Source organism: Dromiciops gliroides, chromosome 1 (genome assembly GCF_019393635.1).
Source record: "Dromiciops gliroides isolate mDroGli1 chromosome 1, mDroGli1.pri, whole genome shotgun sequence".
NCBI lineage: Eukaryota > Metazoa > Chordata > Mammalia > Microbiotheria > Microbiotheriidae > Dromiciops > Dromiciops gliroides.
The window spans coordinates 635,383,912-635,403,125 of record NC_057861.1 but is presented as its reverse complement, the minus strand read 5'-3'; positions in this window follow the sequence as shown (position 1 = coordinate 635,403,125).

Genomic DNA, 19,214 nt, shown 5'->3' with positions numbered 1-19,214 from the left:
AGGAGAGCATTCCCACTGGGCCACAGCCTTGGGCCATGCTGCTCTATGCAACACTATTACTATAATAGAAAGAGACAGGCACTGTAGTGTAGTAAGGGAAAATATGTTTGATTCTGCCTCTGAGAACTTAATTAGTTGTGTGACCCCAGGTAAGTGAAAACCTCTCTGAACTTCAGTTTCCTTTTCTGTAAAACAAGACGGTTGGGCAAATAACCTTGATCCTGCCTCAGATGATGTTTTCTCCCTGTGTGACCTTGGGCAAGTTAACATCCCTTGGCCTCAGTTGCCTCATTTGCAAAATGAGATAGTTGAGCTAGACCACCTCAGAAGGCCCTTTCAGCTCTAAATCTACGATCCTATGACCAGCCCCCACGGAGTTGTTGTAAGGCATGTGCTAGGTAAATGTGAGTTATAATGATGATGGATACCAGGAAGAACTATAATGATTATTGTTCAGCAAAGGTTAAATGGCTTTGCCTGAGGCAAGATTAAGTGGTAGAAGCAAAAACTCAACTCAGGGTCTTCTGAATTCGCGTGCAGCATTCATTCCACTGTAGCACACTATTATCTAGGTGACCTCTAATGCCTCTTTGGACTCTAAGATTCAATGGAAGAGATTCAATTTTTACAGTCTACAGGGCCTCGCTGTGATTCCAGCCAGCCAGGCAGATCTTTATTCTTTCTTTATCCCCTTTCTTTTCAGGCTCCTCCCTGCTATAAAATGGACAGTGATACATGGGAGACAATGAGCCTCACACCGTAGTACTTTGTCCCAAGGAGCCTAAGAATCTATGGGCCAGCGGGGAGGAAGGCTCAGAGCCGGGTGCTCCCTTGTTCTCCAGGCAAAGACAGCTATTCAATAACTCTGTTTCCAGCTCCAATCCTACCCTCACAGGCCAGTCCACATAAAGCCATGGCTAACAGAGAGGAGCCTTGCCTTCATATAGATGCAACTGTCTAGGAAACTGACTACTGGTGGAAGCTGAAATTGAGGGAATCGGGGTAACCAACCCCCAACACCCTGGTGCAGTTCAACTGTAATTGGGGGATTCTGGCCCCTTTGCCAGGACTCTGACATCCTGGTAAAGCTTCCTCTGCCCTTCCTGCCTCCAGAGCCAATGCCACACACAGAGCAATGTGTGGGCTTAAAAGGTGAAATGGTGATAGTCACTCGGTGAATGAGCATGTGTTGTCTTTAATATGTGTCAGACACTGTGCTAAGTGCAGAGAATATGAAGAAAGGCAAAAACACAGTCCCTGACCTCATGGAACCCACATTCTGATGGGGGAGACAATATGCAAGCAGCTGTCTACATAAAATAGAGTGGATGGAAAGAGAAATCATGGCAGCTGAAGAGCATCAGTACCCCTCCTGATATTGTAGGGATCAGGTGGTGTCCTCAGAAGTAATTGACCTTTGCTCCATTTCAGTCCTGAGATTACAGGGGGAAACTGGGGGAACAGCTGACCCTGGAACAAAACATTGAGAACCCTGGCAAGGTGGAAAACCTAAAAGCCTAGAGGAGCGATCCCATATTCTTTGCTTGCCCATCTCACTGCAACAATGGGAATCATCAGAGTTTCTGCTACACTCTTCCATTCAATTGGGAATCAAGGCTCTGCGTCCAGCTCCAACTTCATAAGGGCTTAAGAGTTAAACAATAAACCACTGAGGGGGTATCTAGGTGGTGCAGTGGATGGAGCACTGGCCTTGGATTCGGGAGGACCTGAGTTCAGGTCCAGCCTCGGACACTTGACACTTGCTGGCTGTGTGACCCTGGGAAGGTCACGGCCCCAATTGCCTCACCAAAAAAATAAAATTAAATTAAAAAAATAAAAAAACAATAAACCACTGAACTTCTAGTTTTTCTAGACACGTAAGTGCCACAGTTTGGAAGGCAGGTGGATTTTAGCCCAAAAAAGGAGCTTAGAAGGGACTGGATGCAAGGACTGATAGAATGTACAGCCTGTGTTACAGGTGATTAATATTTCTGCTTTTACTATGTATTTGTTCGTCGAATTATATATACTGCATGTTTGTATCATGACCAACGCTTGGCTCTGAAAATGATGGAATATATCTCTCTCTTTTTGTTGGAGTGGTAAGAGGCTGTCAGACACAGTCAATGTGTCATGTGGTTCTGCTTAACTGCTATTGTTTTTCTTTCCTAGAAGGGGAGGCTCACTGGCTAGTGGAAGGGGAAGGGAAAAGTATATTCAGAAATGACTGTGATGTAAGAACAAAATTATTAATCCTTTTATATAAATTAATAAACACTGGTTTGAAATTATGTTTTTGAATAAAAGTAGATAAATGATGCAACACAAAGAGAAGGCAGTGGTAGGGTGGGGGGGAGTGATGATAAGGACAGCAAGAGTCACTAGCCAAATCAATGGGAACTGAGGCAGAGGCTGGTAAGTAATATTCCTAAATAAAAATCTGGGATCTAAGAGTAAAATAGTGGAAGGAGGGATGGGAGATGGTAGAAGGGTGATGGGGAGAGATGGATTACTGATGACAGGATTCAGACTGCTTCTCCTTATTTACTCTTGTTACATAAGAGCGTAAGGAACTGTCAACACAGAAAGCAGCTATGCTGGGAAGGTGTATCATCATGAAGCCAGCTGCCCAATCAGCACTGCCACAAGACTGGTTGATAGTAGTGTGTAAAAAACCAGCAGTGGTTCACTTGTCAATGCTGGTGATATGTGAAAGATCAGCCCTTTTCTTCTGGGAGAACCAGAGTATTTGCTACATTATTATGCGAAAGTAAGGGGCACTTCATGGGAAACAGTTTGAGAACTGGATCCAGAAAGCTTAAGCACTCACCATGATTTTGGGATCCCGTTCCTGCAATTCCTCTCACATGAATTTCTCTACTTCCTTGGGCCTTCCTCCTACAGAATTTGCAATCACCTGTGTGTGTTTGAAAGAGTTAAAGGAATAACTCCACTGGCCATTGTCTGTATGTATCAGGACTGAGCCAAGGGCAAAATGTGCATTGGTCATATCACCACTCCACTGAGACTTGATGATATCTGCTGGCTCGTGGGTGTCTGAGAAGCAAGCAATCAACAAGCATTTATGAAGCACCTACTAGGTGTCAAGCACTGTGTCAAGCACTAGGGGATACATGCAATGAATGAAACAATCCCTGCAACCAAAGGAGCCTACATCTACAGTTTTCCTTCCCTTCATAGGGAGGAATCAGTAACAAGGAAAGGAAACAGCATCATCTGAGAACCCTATCCTATGGGTCCTACTGGCCCCACAGTGGCAATAAATAGACAGGACACCAAGGCCTCACGAAGCCCTCACTGTCCTGAAAAGACATTTTTTGGCAAAACTCATTACAGCTCTGAGGGCTGCACTGTTCATATATTTTGCTAACTGTTTAATTGGGCTATTGGCAACAGTTTCAGAAGAGTCAGATTGAATAACAACTGTGAGCTTCTGACTATTAAGAAAAAATTATAATGTGTCGGTTTGATGGCACGGGAAGGAAAATGCTTCATAAATTGTCAGAGCTGATCTGCTGGAATCATTTGCCTTAGAGAAGACTCCCCTTTGCCTATCAGGAAACAATGTTGTCTTTAATTGTGTTTGCTTTAAGAGCACATCCTTAGAAAATCTCATTAGAAATCAACGAGAGACCCAGGGTAGACTCATATTTCCCTCTTAAACAGCCTCCTGCAGAATTACCCTCCACGTTTTGAGAAGCCTGCCCAGCAAAAACTGCCTAGAAAAAAAGGAATGTCCATGTTCATAAAGAGAGGGCTACACCTTCCATCTGTCTCCATTTGTGTGCCAATGGCCTCCTGGGAAGGGAAAGATCAAGTTAAGAGAAACTCAGGGGAGAGGCCAATGAAGATCTCTCCATGCTTAAAAGGAAGCACCTTCTATACCCCATATTCAACAACCTCAATAAACATTCCATTCCATTCAAATATGTGCTCCTTTGGAGGGGCAGGGGGCTATTTTTTGCCTCTTTTTTTATCCCCATCACTTAATGCAGTGATTGGCACACAAGAAGGGCGTAATAAGTGTTTATTGATTGACTAATTGAAATTCCTAGTGAATACATGGCACCACCACTTGTATTCATTCATATCCAGTAGAGGAGTAATGGTGATGGGGCAGAGCTGGGTAGTGCTTTCCCACTTATCTCCAAAGGACTACTCCTATAGCCAGAAATTGAGGAAAACATAATAGCAAAAAATATGGAATGCAGAACCAACTTCTTTTTAATCCTCTTCTTCATATCTTCCAGTTATGGATCTATGACTTTGACCTTGAAACTAGATTTAGTTTATTTTTATTTATTTTTTATAAACTTTTTTTTGCAGGGCAATGAGGGTTAAGTGACTTGCCCAGGGTCACACAGCTAGTAAGTGTCAAGTGTCTGAGGCCGGATGAAACTAGATTTCATTTAAATCCTTCTCAAAGTTATTAGCTGGCTTGTGAAAAGATTCTCTGCTGACCTACCAGACAAGCCTGCCTCCTAAGTACCCTGTGGCTCCGTGTTTTGTCATATCACTAGCCTCTGCCCCTCTGGTAAGGCCTACAAATTAGCACCCTTCTCATCTTCCCACTGAAGGCAGCCAGATAGGTTCTCTCCCATCTCCCACTAGTAGATCCCCAAGCTCAGCCTGCCTCTGAACGAGGGGTAAGAAGGATCACCGAATCATAGATTTAAGAAAAGATAAATATGGGGCAGCTAGGTGGCGCAGTGGATAGAGCACCGGCCCTGGAGTCAGGAGTACCTGAGTTCAAATCCGGCCTCAGACACTTAACACTTACTAGCTGTGTGACCCTGGGCAAGTCACTTAACCCCACTTGCCTCACTAAAAAAAAAAAAAGAAAAGAAAAGATAAATATGGGGAGTTTAAATCAGACAATTTCCCTGCCCTCGTGAACTTTACAATCTAAAAAGAAGATAGGGCATCTACACAGATGTTTCTAACACAAAGTAATCATTTCTGACAAATGTATAGCAATTTAAGGTTTCTGGAGCATTTTACATACATTATCTCATTTGAGATTCCTGGGAAATAGGTGCTATAAATATAATTATCCCCATTTTGCAGATGTGGAGATTGAGTTCCATGGGGGAAATGTGACATGCCTATGATCCCATAGCTATTATTAGAGGTAGAATTTGAACCCACGTTTTGCTGACTCTTCAGTCCAGCACTTTTTCCCCTATGGCAAGCTTTTTCTCATAGGAAACAATTCAAACCCAGCCACGTAGGTGGTATAGCATGTAGCATGGACTGGGGATGGAGATTAAATTATTTTGCTTTACTGAGGGACCATCAGTTTGTTCACATGTAAATCAAAGAGGAAGAGGAAACGTGGAGGGAATAGGTAGAACACTGCCTGCCTTGGAATCAGGAAGATCTGACTGAATCCTGCAGCAGACACTCACTAGCTGTGACCTTGGGCAAATCACTTAACTTCTTAGCCTGTTTCTTCATCTGAAAAATGGAGATAATAATAAACCTACTTCACAGGGTTGTCATGAGCATCAAGTGAGATAATATATGTGAAATGCTTCAGAAACCTTAAAGCACTCTTTCAATGTTAGCTGTCACTATTGTTATTATCTTGTAAGCTACCCTATTCCCAACTTTCCAACCTCCATGCCTTAGCCTTGACTTCTTTACCCTTACTATCCCCCTTCTATCTCTTCCTTCTCTCTTCCTCCCTTCTCTCTGCCTCTGTCTTTCTTTGTATCTATGTATCTATCCATCCATCCATCCATCCATCCATCTATCCATCTATCTACTGATTCCTTTCCTCCCACCTACATAGACACCCAAGTCTACCCCATCCTTAAAAACACTCACTGGACTCTACTATTGCTGTTGTCTTGTTGTTGTTGTTGTTCAGTCTTTTTCAGTTGTGCCCAACTCTTCATGACCCTATTTGGGCTTTTCTTGGCAAAGACACTGGAGTGGTTTGCCATTTCCTTCTCCAGATCATTTTACAGATGAGGAAATTGAGGCAAACAGGGTTAAATGACTTGCCCAGGATCACACAGCTAGAAAGTGTCTGAGGTCACATTTAAAATCAGGAAGATAAGTTTCCTGACTCCAGGCCAGCACTCTAGCCACTGAGCCACCTAGCTGCCCTAGCTGCCGATGTCTACTGTCCTATCTCTCTCCCTTCTTCAGCCCCATTACTTCCCTATGAACCCTTTGCTTATCTCCCCAGCTGCTAATTCACTCCCTCCCTCCCCAAACTACCTTCCATTCATTTTGTATATACTTATATATGTACATCCTGTCTGCCCCTCCTCCACCTTGGAATGTAATTTCCTCAAAGCCAGAGACTTGTTTTTGTCTTTGCATCTCCAGTGCTTAGCACAGGACCTGGCACACAGTAGGTACTTGCTGTCTGAGTGAATCAATTATTTTTCATCATCATAAGGCAGAGAAGACCATTTTTATCTTAGAATTATAGAATTTAGAACTGTAAGATCATGGAATCCTACTCTCCCCTTTTGCAAATGGGAGACAGTACAGCACGATGGAGGGCATGATGGATTGGGAGCCAGAGGCCCTGGATTCAAATCCTGACTCTTTGACATGCCAGCATGGCTTCAGTTTCTTCACTTGTAAACTAAGGCAGCTGGAATAGAGGACCTCTCAGGCTCCTTCCAGCTCTATGTCTAAGTCCTTGAGACTCCACCTCCCCTCCCCCCCACAGAAAGAGGGGAGATGACTTGCCCAAGGTTCCACAGCTGGGTCCGTACAGAGAGCTGAGACCTCATTTCAGCCCTCCCATCTCCCTCTTTTCCACTACAACAGAGCTGCCTCTCTCTATATTGTGCAGCTCATCTTCAGAGGAAGCAGCTGATGCTGAAAGCCCAGAGTCTACTGAGGGTGCTGAATTTCAATGGAGCATAATTACTGTCCCAAAGATCATGTTTTCCATTCATGGTGTCAACAAGCAGAAAACATCTTGCTAATTACAAGCCTGTGATTCAGAGTGCTCTGCCTTTTCTTTCCAGAATGGAACTCCCATCCCTTCACACCACGCCCCCACCACCCACCCCAAAAGAGGCACACAACCAGGGACACACTTAATTAATCACATTCACAGCTTTTTATCCAAGAGCACTCTCCGGACCACATTCCCCAAGGACTCACCTCCTAGGGGAGAGCCCAAGAGTCCCCTTGCCCAAGGCCAAAGTCATACTGGTAACTCACCCTCATTTTCCTTAGCACTTTCCTCACAACAATCCCATGAGACAGTTATGGTTTCCATTTTACAAAAGCTCATAAGAGTATAGATTTGGGGCTGGCCATCTAGTGCCACCCCTTAATTTTATAAATGGGGAAACTGAGGCCCAGGGAAGTCAAGTGATTTGCCCAACCAAGGCAGGAGCAGAGGCAGGATTATGGACCCATGTCTTCTAACATAAAAACAAGTGGTTTTCCTAGGCCAGGAAGAAACCAAGGCTCAGAAAGGACCACATGACTCACTGGAGGTCACGTGGCTAGTGAGGGTCAAATCATAACTCAAACACAGATTTCTGGACCCTAAGGCTTTCAACTGGCTTCCCTCAACCTGAAAATGTCTGGTCCTCAGACTTCTGTCCACCACAACCTCACCCTTCCTCCTTCAGAGATTGTCTCCCCAGTCCCCACTTTACAAGAGACTGGGCACATTCCAATAAGACCTTGATTTTGGCCAAAGAGGGAAATGGTGAGGGCTGAGGAGGTGGGAAGGAGACTTCAATTTCCCTCCATGACTTTAAATCCACAGCTCACCTCTAAAACTAGATTCCCCTCCCAAATTATCTACCTTAAAGGGTCACAGATTTAGAGTTAGGGGAGCTTAGAAGTCATCTTTAAGTAGTCATCATTTTTTAAAAAGATAAAGAAACTGAGACCCAGAAAGATTAAAGTAACTTGTTCAAGGTGACAGAGTTAGAAATTGGCAGTGGTAGGGTTCTAGCTCAGGTCCAAATCTATGGTTCTTTCCATTGTACCGTGCTGACCTCAGTCATTGGTGCCACCATTTTTCTAGCTTCCATTCAATGGGGCTATGACCTTTCTTTCTCCATTTTCCATATCCAACTAGTCATCACGGCCATCAACTTTTCTTTTACAATGTCTCTCATGTCTATCCTCTCCTCTCTTCTCACATTGCTACCATCCTACTCTAGAACCTTATCTAGGTTCCCTTCCAAGCTGATCTATGATCCTTTGATGTCTTATATAGATGACTAAAATAACCTAATTTCCCAGGTCACTCCCCAGCTTAAGAAATTTTTTACTACTTCCCTATTGCCTACATAACTGAAAACAAACTTCTCTTGCTGTTTTCTAAGGCCTTCCACAATCTAGGCTATTTGGCTTTGTCTCCCATTGCTCCTCATTCAATCATTTAATATTCACTAAGCTTGTACTGCAATCGCTAAGCACTGGGAGAAAAGACTCACTGGGAGAGATAAGTTTAGATATGATAGAAGTTCTCTGACCTTAGAGACATTTCAGTGAAACGATTGCTGGGTCTGGAGTAAAGAAGCCTAAGTTCAAGTTCAGGCTGTGATACTTGCCAGCTGTGTGATCTTAGGCAAGTTGTTAAACCTCTCTGATGCTCAGTTTCCTCATTTGTAAACTAAAGATAATACCTGTACTACTTAATTCACAGAGTTGTTTTGGGGAAAGTACTTTGTAGGCCTTAGAGCATTATAGAAATACATTAGTTATTGTCGTCATCATTGTTATTGGTATTATTAAGACACCAGCTCTTTCTAGATGACTAGAATATTCAGCATTATGTGTGTTAGAAAGTGCAAGGTCTCAGAGGGAAGCTCATTACTGACTGAAAGGATTAGGGAAGGCGTAATGTAAGCCCTTTATTCCAGTCAAGCCCTTCTCCTCACTATTCCCTAAGCACACCACACTCACTCCCACCAGTCTTTGGTTATGTTAAACACCACTCATTCCTCATATCAGATGTCCTAGAACAGCCTCCTTCTTCCCTATCTCCACTAGGGCTTGGGACCGCTCCCCCAACAGGGGTGATGGGGGTGGGGGCAATCTGGAAACTACCTTCCCTAAGCCTCACCTTTTGATCTGTGGCCCTATCCCCTGCAGAATATGGGAGGGGGCCCCACGTGATGGGGGGAATGGGACATCAGGGGTGGCTGAGAAAGGAACCATCCCCTTTTCTAGCATCTGTGGTGGATCTGTTGTGTGTGAGCACCACCACACCATACCCCTTCATCCTCTGTGGGCACCACCATCCCTCAACCCCTTTATCTTCTGCATGCCAGCACCCTACCCAAAAGCCTCTGCCATGCCTCTGCGGCTGCCCCCAAAAAATATCCCTTTTTGCCCTAGGTGAAAAAATCCCAGTTAGGCCTCTCCCTTTCCCCGTCTAATTCCTACTCCTGCTTCACATCCTGTGTCCTTCATGAATCCCTCCCTGACTACCCCAAGACCGCACTAAAGTCTTCTTTCTCTGAATCTGCACAGAATTTATAGTATGGATTGCACAAGTGAGTTCCTGGTTACGGACTGTCCTGATTTGTTTTCTTTTTTTTATTATTATTTTAGTGAGGCAATTGAGCAAGAGCTCAGGGTCACACAGCTAGTAAGCGTTAAGTGTCTGAGGCCAATTTTGAACTCAGGTCCTCCTGACTCCAGGGCCGGTGCTCTATCCACCTGCTTTGTTTTCTAAGGGGTTCATGGCCTTCAAGATTGCCCTCAACTAGACCACAGGTAACTCCAGGACCCTATTTTGTATCTACTGTGGACCCACCTCACCCCACCTCTTACCCTGTGCTTGGTACAGTTCTAGGCATTTAAGCATGCAGTAAACACTCAATAAAGAGCCACTGAGTTTCCCTTAATTCCACTGTCACACTTCAGACCTGAGTAGAAATGCTCCCGAGGTGCGCACCTCCATTTTCTATCTCTCCCCAAACCACTGAATCTCAGAGCTGACAGGGACCTCAGAGGCCAATCTGGTCCAGATCTCAAGTGGTCACCTCTCTGCTGCTTGAAAGACCAGTAACATATCACCAACACCATCACTACTAGATAGCTCTTCTTATCACAAAGGTCATCCTAACTCGGTTCTAAATCTGCTTCTTCTCTTCTGCTTTCCCCACATTGGTGCTAGTTCTCTCCTCTGGAAGAACATAAAACAAGTCTTATCCCACCCCCTCAGGGCACATCCAGCCCTCATTGAGAAGAGGAATTACTGTGGATAAGGGACTCATCTTTCTCATCACCCACAAGCAACAAATGCTGTCCAGCTGCCACCAACAGGCCAAGAAGCAACAAGAGGTCTGGGAAGTGCTGATGCTCCCAGACCATTGGTCCTGCTTCCAGCCCAGCCTTCATAGCCATCATCCAGGGAAGGGACCCCTGGGAAGAAGGAGTTAGCCATTCCAACCACCTGCCATCCACAGGGTGAACAACCCAGGCCAGTTTAAGCAGCAGGGTACCCTGAGAGGGAAATGGGAGCCAGTCTGTGCCAGGCAGTTCTGAGCACCACCACCTTGAACACCATCTCCCCTCTGACCCTGATGGAGACAGCTCAGGGCCCTGAACTCAAGAGCCTCGGGAATAGCCATTCTTCCAGCCTAGAACCGCAGCCTTCATCATGGGAAGCAAACCCTGTGGAGAATGAAGCCTAGAAACTGCTCCTGAAGGGGATGCAGCCATAGCTACAGAGGACCCAGAAGTCCTTGCCACCATCTAATGGTTCAACACCAGCAACTGATATCATTTTATTACTGGAGATGACATTAAAGAAGAGGCATTACAATCTGCTTTGCCACTGCACCCTAAGGACCAGAGCACCTTTCCATCTGACTTGTATCTAAAGCCTTCCATATGTGTTATCAAGCCCCTTTAGGAAGTTAGTTCCTTGGGAGCAGTAATTGCATCCCTAGCTTTGGTGACAATGCTTTCCAGGGGCCGCTAGGTGGTACAGTGGATAGAGCACCAGCCCTGGAGTCAGGAGGACCTGAGTTCAAATCCGGCATCAGACCCTTAACACTTACTAGCTGTGTGACCCTAAGCAAGTCACTTAACCCCAATTGCCTCACTAAAAAACAAGACAATGCTTTCCATATAGTAAATGCTTAAAATTGTTTTCATTCATTCATATTTTCAGTCATTTAAAGATAGCTATATTGATAGCAAGCATGTATTAAGCAAGCACCTACTCTGCATACTAAGCAATAAGGATGTATAGAAGAAATACAAAACAAGCCCTATCCTCAAGAAGCTGTCATTCTACTCAGGGGATGCAACATGTATGTGGGGAAATATAATATGAGATGATTTATAGAGAGAGCACTAGGACCTGGGGGTCCTCCCAATGCCTTCCTTTATAGAGGGCAGAAACTAAACTCTCAGCTCACTCCACTTTGTATCCACTGCCCCGCATGATTTCAACCCCAAAGAACAGATTCTATCCTGCCGAATATCCCTTGGTATCTCCCCCCACCCCCTGCTTCCCTGCATCCTTTTATATGTTTTCTCCCCTTTTAGATAAAATACAGGGGCTATATTTCTTTTTATTAATTGGATCTTCAGTGCTTAACACAGTGCCTGGCACTTGAATGTTTATTGGATTGGACTAGATTGGCAAATCAGAAGAGACTTGACATTGGAAGTGGCTCCTGAGGTGTGAGCCCTGGAAAAAGATAAAAATTCTGAAAGGCAGATATAAGGAAAGAACATATTCTAGGCATTGGGGATGGACTGTGTAAATGTACAGAGATAGAAATCAGAATATCAAGTTTAGGAAATAGCTAGTAGTCTAGTAGAGAATAAAGCTAGAAAAGAATGAAGTCCCTGAAGGGCTAATATGAAGTAAGACTGAAAAGAATGTCTTGATTGTGAAGGGCCTTGAATGCCAAGTTAAGGAACTTCTATGTTGTCCTAGAGGCAAGAGAAAGTCACTAATGGTTTTTTAACAAGAGAGTGACATAGTCAGACATATGACTTAAGAAAATTACTTTGACAGTTGCATAAAGGATGAATTGGAGAAGAAGAGAGCCTCAAGCAGGGAGACCAATTAGAAGTTAATGCAATAGTACAAGAAAGAGGTGACAAGGGCCTGAGTGATGGAGGTGACTCTGTGAGTAGAAAGGAGGGGGCATATGGAAAAGATGTGGTAGACATAGAAGCAATAGGACTTACCAATGGATCAGCTGTGGGGAGAGAGAGAGAGAAGGAAGATTCAAGTTGTGAACCTGCATAAATGAGATGATGGGGATTTCCTCCACAGAAATAAGGAAGCTGGAAAGTAGAGAGAGTTTGAGGGAAGAGGATGAGTTTCATTTTGGACATTTTGAGGCTAATATTCTAACAGGCAAAGTGATACCCCTTGTCCTTATAGCCAGGGCAAATTCTGTTGGGAAAGGGAATAATGGAGAGTAAGAGGGGAAAGGAAGGAAGGAAGAGAAGTATTTGTTAAACACCCACTATGTGTCAGGTACAGTGCTAAGTTCTTTATAAATATTATCTTATTTGATCCTCACAACAACCCTCTGAAGTAGGCGCTGTAATTACGCCCATGTTACAGATGATACCACTGAGGCAGAGAGGAATTAAGTGACTTGCCCAAGGTCATAAACCTAAAAAGTGTCTAAGGTTGGGGCAGCTAGGTGGCACAGTGTATAGAGCACCGGCCCTGGAGTCAGGAGGACCTGAGTTCAAATCCGGCCTCAACACTTACTAGCTGTGTGATCCTGGGCAAGTCACTTAACCCCAAATGCCTCACTAAAAAAAAATTTTTTTAAGTGTCTAAGGTCACATTTGAATTTGGGTAGTCCTGTCTCCAGACCTACCACTCTGTCTACTGTGCCACTTAGCTACCTAAACTGAGATGGTTGTAGTCACACTGAGCAACTGCTGGGAAGAAGAAGCAGAAGAAGAGATAGAACGTGGGTAGGGGCCTGAAGGTGAGGTAGATTAGGAGTAGAAATCCAGAGGCAGAAGACTGGCCTCTTAAAAGGAGCAGGACTCTCCTGACTGTGCCACATGGAGGTGTATCATCAGGCCACTATTTGAAGAAGTGTGACTCCAGATGTTGGTGTCCACAGGTGAAGTTCCAGTTGCCCTACCCTAATTGAGGTTCTGCTAATGGGGCATCCAAGTAGAGATATTCAGCAGACAGCTCGAAATGAGGAGCCTAAGTTCAGAAGAGAGATTCAGGCTAGACATAGAGATGTGAAAGCCATTTGCCTGAAGATGATCATTGAACCTATGGGAGTAGAAGGAAATTCACCATGGGAGAGATTGTAAAAGAAAGAAGAGGGTCCAAATCCTTGACTTTGGGGGTAGCAGATGAATGTTGAACTGTCAAAGGACACTAAAAAGGAACAATCAGATGGGGCTAAGAAATGACCTAGGAGAGAGTAGAATCAAAGAGGTCAAGGAAACATAAAATAATCCAGAGAAGGAGGTAGTTGGCACTGTCGCAAAAAAATAAAAGCATCACAGAGGTCAGGTGAGATAGAAACTGCAAAAAGGTCAACGGATCTAATAGTTCAGAGGTCACTGTTAATAGATGAGTTTCAGGAAAATGATGGGGTCACATGCCAGATTGCAAATCTAAAAGTGAGTAAGAAAGTGGAGGCAACAAAAGCAGATGACTTTCTAGGAGTTTGGCTTCGAAAGAGAAGAGAGATATAGGATGATAGTCTGAAAAAAAGACAGAGCCAAGTGACCTTTTTAAGCATAGGGAGAGACCCTCCAGTGTTTGTAGGCAGTGAATAACGAAAGAGTAAACAGTAACAGACTGAAAATGAGAGAAAGGAAGAGAGAGAGAGAGAGAAAGAGAGAGAGAGAGGAAGGAAGGAAGGAAGGAAGGAAGGAAGGAAGGAAGGAAGGAAGGAAGGAAGGAAGGAAGGAAGGAAGGAAGGAAGGAAAGAAAGAAAGAAAGAAAGAAAGAAAGAAAGAAAGAAAGAAAGAAAGAAAGAAAGAAAGAAAGAAAGAAAGGAAGGAAGGAAGAAAGAAATGGAATGACTGAGGAGGCAAGTTCCCAGAGGAGACCAGAGGGGATGAGATCAAGGGCACGAAAAGAAGGGTGAACCTTGGCAAGAAGGGCTGGAGAAAAATGAGAAGAGGACAAGTTAAGACATAAAGGGCTTCTAACATATGGCCATGTTGAAGTGAGAAGTCAAAAGTTGGGGGGGGGCATCAGGTGGGGAGCATGGTCAAGGTTTGAGTGAAGTCAGGTTGGAGACATGGTCAGGGGTGGATTATGGTCACAAGAGAAGGCAAGGTCACTATCAAGAATTCATAAGCATGCTCAAATTATGAGCAAGGTATGCTGGGCACTTCTTGGAGGAACATTCCCATGGCCTTTCCCCTGAGAAGGCTCCTTCACCTGGCCCAGGCTCTATATACCTTATGAGATGCTATCATTCTAATTCCTATTCCCCATGCTTCCCTTCCCCATCCCCAAGTCCTAGACCTAGAAAAGGAGAGACCAAATCAGGAAAAGATGTCAGGCAGAAACTGGTGCTCCAAAGGATGCTGATGGGAATGCCACACTAACTAAGATGGACACATAAAGGTTCCAGGAGCCTTCATCTTTATTCCTGAAATTTCCTTTGATTTCCCCAATAGGGACCTTGGGAGCTCTGTCTTTCCCCCTCTCTCTTTTTCTTCCTCTCTCTGTTACATGCTTTATATTCTCAGTAGAGCCTGAGTTAATCTTGAACTGTATCAGCTGCTTCATTCTTCCATAAAGTATTATCAGCCAGAAGGGAGGTCTAGAGGGAAGTTAGGGGAAGCCAGCCTCCCCCGGAAAGCAAAAGGTCACAGCAGCTCTGTTTAACAGCCCGTTTCTCTGTAGTTACCTCCATTCACTCTGCCTAGGCCCAGGCCTCTCATGTGGGAGCCCTCAGAGCAGCAGACCTTTGCAAAGGATGCAATCTACAACATATCTACACATAGGGACAGCCCCCAGGTATCTGTAAATAAATGAATGGATGATAAAGCATTTATTAAGTGTGTACTGTGTGCCAATCACTGTGTTAGATGCTGGGGATACAAATACATAAGCAAGACAGTCCCTGCTCTCAAGAAGCTTATATTTTAATAAGGGGAGATGACACATACAGTGGAGCAGTAACCAGGGAAAGAAACTCTTTGTGTGGGGGAGTCATGGGAATGGCAAGTGGGGTGATAGGGAAATTATAGACCTGCCCTCTCCAATAGAAGTGGTGGTAGTGTTTTGATTGCTTTTTTCAAAGCAAGAAGTGGAAAACAGAGAATGAGAGTTGAGGAACATATGAAAAGGCATCTATCTCAAGATACCCCAAGATGTCCAAGATGAATAGATGCCAAGCATGATTTGGGGCCAGCTAGATATAGTCCAATGAGTTTGCACTTACTTGCTCACTCACCAGTCAAGGTCAGCCCCAAAGGGAGAATTTCAAAGCTGAGTGGGCTAATTCACCCAGAGGAGAAGGCCTCATCTCTGGCCCCTACCCAGATCTGACCTAGGGAAGGGTAGTCTGCCAAAATATCTACAGGGAATTTTCTGGAGAACAGCGGCATGGTGAAAAGAGGTGGGTGGACAATCATCTCTCAAACCTCACATCTCCTAAATAGACAGCTGGCTACAGCAGTTAGTCACAAGGGTCAGTCAAGAAAGCTCGCAAAAAGAATACAAAGAGTCCTGAAATTTGTTTCAAGCAAATATGGAAGTGGGCAAGGAGAATTTTGCTGTGACCTTCAGAAAGCACACTATATTTGTATATCCTGCCATGTAACACCTGTGCATGTAGAAAAGACAAGTTGGGGGCGGGGAAATGAAAGACTGGAAGACTGTTATAGCAGATAATGAAGAATTGTTTGGAAGAATGGAAAGTGTGCTTCAGGATGGAAGCAAAATAAAAAGATTTTGGTTTGGGGCTTTTTTTTGTTTGGGGTTTTTATGGGGCAATGAGGATTAAGTGACTTGCCCAGGGTCACACAGCTAGTGTCAAGTGTCTAAGTCCAAATTTGAACTCAGGTCATCCTGAATCCAGGGTCGGTGTTTTTATCCACTGCACCACCTAGCTGCCCCAATAGAAAGATTTTAAAAGGCAGTTGTACATCCTTATCTAGGGAGCTGGAGGTGGGGTGGTAGGAAATGTGACTTGAAAAGGAAGGAAAGAAGGAGCAATGAACAGGTGAGCTATAGAACAGGTACTGAGCTCTTCTTGCAGAAGAAGATGAACCTTCTCTGAGGGAATCATCACAGTAGCAGAGAATAGACAGAGAGTTAGCTTTGGAGTGAGGGAGAACTGAGGTCACATCCAGCCTCTCACACCTCCTGGCTGTGGAACCCTGAACAAACCACTTCTCTCTAAGAAGACTCAAAATTGCCAACCTGGATGAGTATAAGTTTACTCACATGGATCTCCCTATGTGAGTATCTCCCTATGAAATCTCAAGTCCAGGCTAAAATAATCATAACAGTAATAAGGAACAATCATATAGCCCTATAAAGGCTTTGAAAAATTCAATTTACATACATCTCCTATGAGCCTTTACCCTGTGAAGTATGAAAGATACCATTATTTCTGTTTGACAGATGAGGAAACTGAGGCTAAGGGGATTAAGAAATTTAAGGTCACAGAGCTAATAACTGTCAGAGCCAGGATTTAAATCCAGGTCTGCCTAACCCCAAATCCAATATTCTCTCTACAAGTGATAGCAAGACAGCACACAAAAAACATCAGAGAAAAAGAATAGGGGTTAATGTCTCCCTGTTGAAGGGTATTGAGGCAGGTGACCTGACACTAACAAGAGAGAGCTCTGCTTCCTTTCTGGTATGTCCCCAGGATGTGACTGAGAGCTTCTGAAAACTGTCGAACCTGATTGTCTGCTACCCACTCCTGCTGATTCATATGGGGGCAAATGCTATCACTGGAAAAACCTACAAAGCATTGTTAAGAATTATGAAGTCCTGGGGCGGCTAGGTGGCGCAGTGGATAAAGCACCGGTCCTGGAGTCAGGAATACCTGAGTTCAAATCTGGTCTCCGACACTTAACACTTACTAGCTGTGTGACCCTGGGCAAGTCACTTAACCCCAATTGCCTCACTGAAAAAAAAAAAAAGAATTATGAAGTCCTGTGCCCCAAACTACAGCACAGAAATAGGGGCAGAGCGGGGGAGAGTTTGTGGAGTTTTTACCACATCTGATTGAAAGTAGGGAATTCAGAAGAGAAAGACAGATTTGGAAAGTGAACAGCTAGATAATAAAATGACATCTGAGAATAAGATTTGGATTTTGAGACCATGGTCTAAAATATAAAAATGATGGGCTTTAGCCAAGGGACTGAGTGTTCCTAAGGAAAGCTAGTAAAAACATATTTGCCTGGAGTCTTGCAAATCTAAACAAGAGAGCTTTAAATTGAAAAAGGAGGAAGAAGGAGAATACTGCCCAGATGGATCTACCAAGCCTGGTACCAATGAGATTATTGAGTGGAACATCATAAGAAGACTAGTCAAAGAGAGAATGAGAGGCGATATCCATGGGGAAAAAAAAGGAGGAAATAAAAACCTTAGCCAAAGATATCTATGTACAAATGCCCCAATTCTGGAATATCATGAGATCATAGGTCTAGAGCTTGAAGTAACTATAGAAATATATATATATGTATATATAGTGTTGTGATTTATGTATAAAAATATAGATACAAATATTGATAAAGATATAGATATGAATATGGAAGTGGGTTAGATATAGATATAGATATAGATATAGATATAGATATAGATATAGATATAGATATAGATATAGATATAGATATAGATATAGATATAGATATAGATATAGATATAGATATAGATATATATGCTAGAGAGGGAGATGAGAGGGAGGGGGGAGGGAGGGAGAGAGGGGCGGGATAGAGAGGATAGAGAGAGATATTAGGAAGTCCAGGAACCCAAGGAGAGAAACATAGTGGAAATCATTTAGGTAAGGAACAATGGAGGGAGAAACAGAAGCAATGTTAATTGAATGGAAGGAAAATGAAAGAGAAGACATAATTGCTCCTCAAAGTAGATAACAAAAAGTATGGAGTTTAGGAAACAGATTACAAACCTCACATGGAAACATGATATTTTAGTGATGGGAAACTTTAACTAGATTTCCAGACTTTGCTGACACACTTTGCCAATTGTAGAGCAGCTGACAAATTCATGACTTGCCTTGGTAGCAATTTTATCCTTCAAAAGATGGCAGAAACAACCAGGGGAACTACGATTCTCAACCCGAGTCTCACCAACATGAAAGACTGGGTTGCTAAAGTAGAAACATCAGTGAATTTAGGTGTAAGTGACCATCTCAACTTAGAGTTCATGATATTGAAGGAAAAGAAATCTATGTAACATCAACCATGTGCCCTAGATTTGGGGAAAAGAGACTTCAAAGTTTTCAGAGAAAGGATAGTCAGGCCCCACTAACCTATTTCAAAGAAGAAATCAGCCCAAATCAAAACACAAGCAGAAATGATTCTCAGAAGGAGAAATAGGAGCTGTTGTTGATGCACAGGACACTTATTGACAAGTTCCATTTTTAAAAGACATGACTAAAGGATGGAGATAACAGCAAGTAACTAAGGATGAACATCATAAAAGAGAATTACAGGTTTATATTGGGAGTTCCAAAAAAAAGAATTCAATTCATTTTGGTTCACCATTGATTAAGCAATTACTTTATAGGTATTGAAAATAAGCTAAATATGACAAGGAAAGTTAAGGACAATAAAAACATTGTAGCTACATCAGGGGAAAGAATATGTAGCTATAAATAGATATATATATAATATGTTATATATATATATATACACACTTATATGATATATATATATGATATAGTATATATAATTTATGAGATAAATTGTTCCTCAGAGTAGATAAGATGATACCAGATGACAGTGAGAGAAATGAACTGCTCAACTCTTATTTCTTCTATTTTCTCTTTTTTATTATTGGTTTTACATTTTTCCAGTAACAAGCATTTTTAAATTAATATATCCTTCTCATTGCCCCTCCCATTGAGCAAATAAAACCAAAAAACAAATACTTTAGTAAATACCTACATAGTCCAGAAAAACAAGTTCCCATATTATCTATGGCCAAAAATGTATGTCTCATTCTTAGTTTTTGTTTTGTTTTGTTTTGTTTTTTTGCAGGGCATTGGGGGTTGTGACTTGCCCAGGGTCAC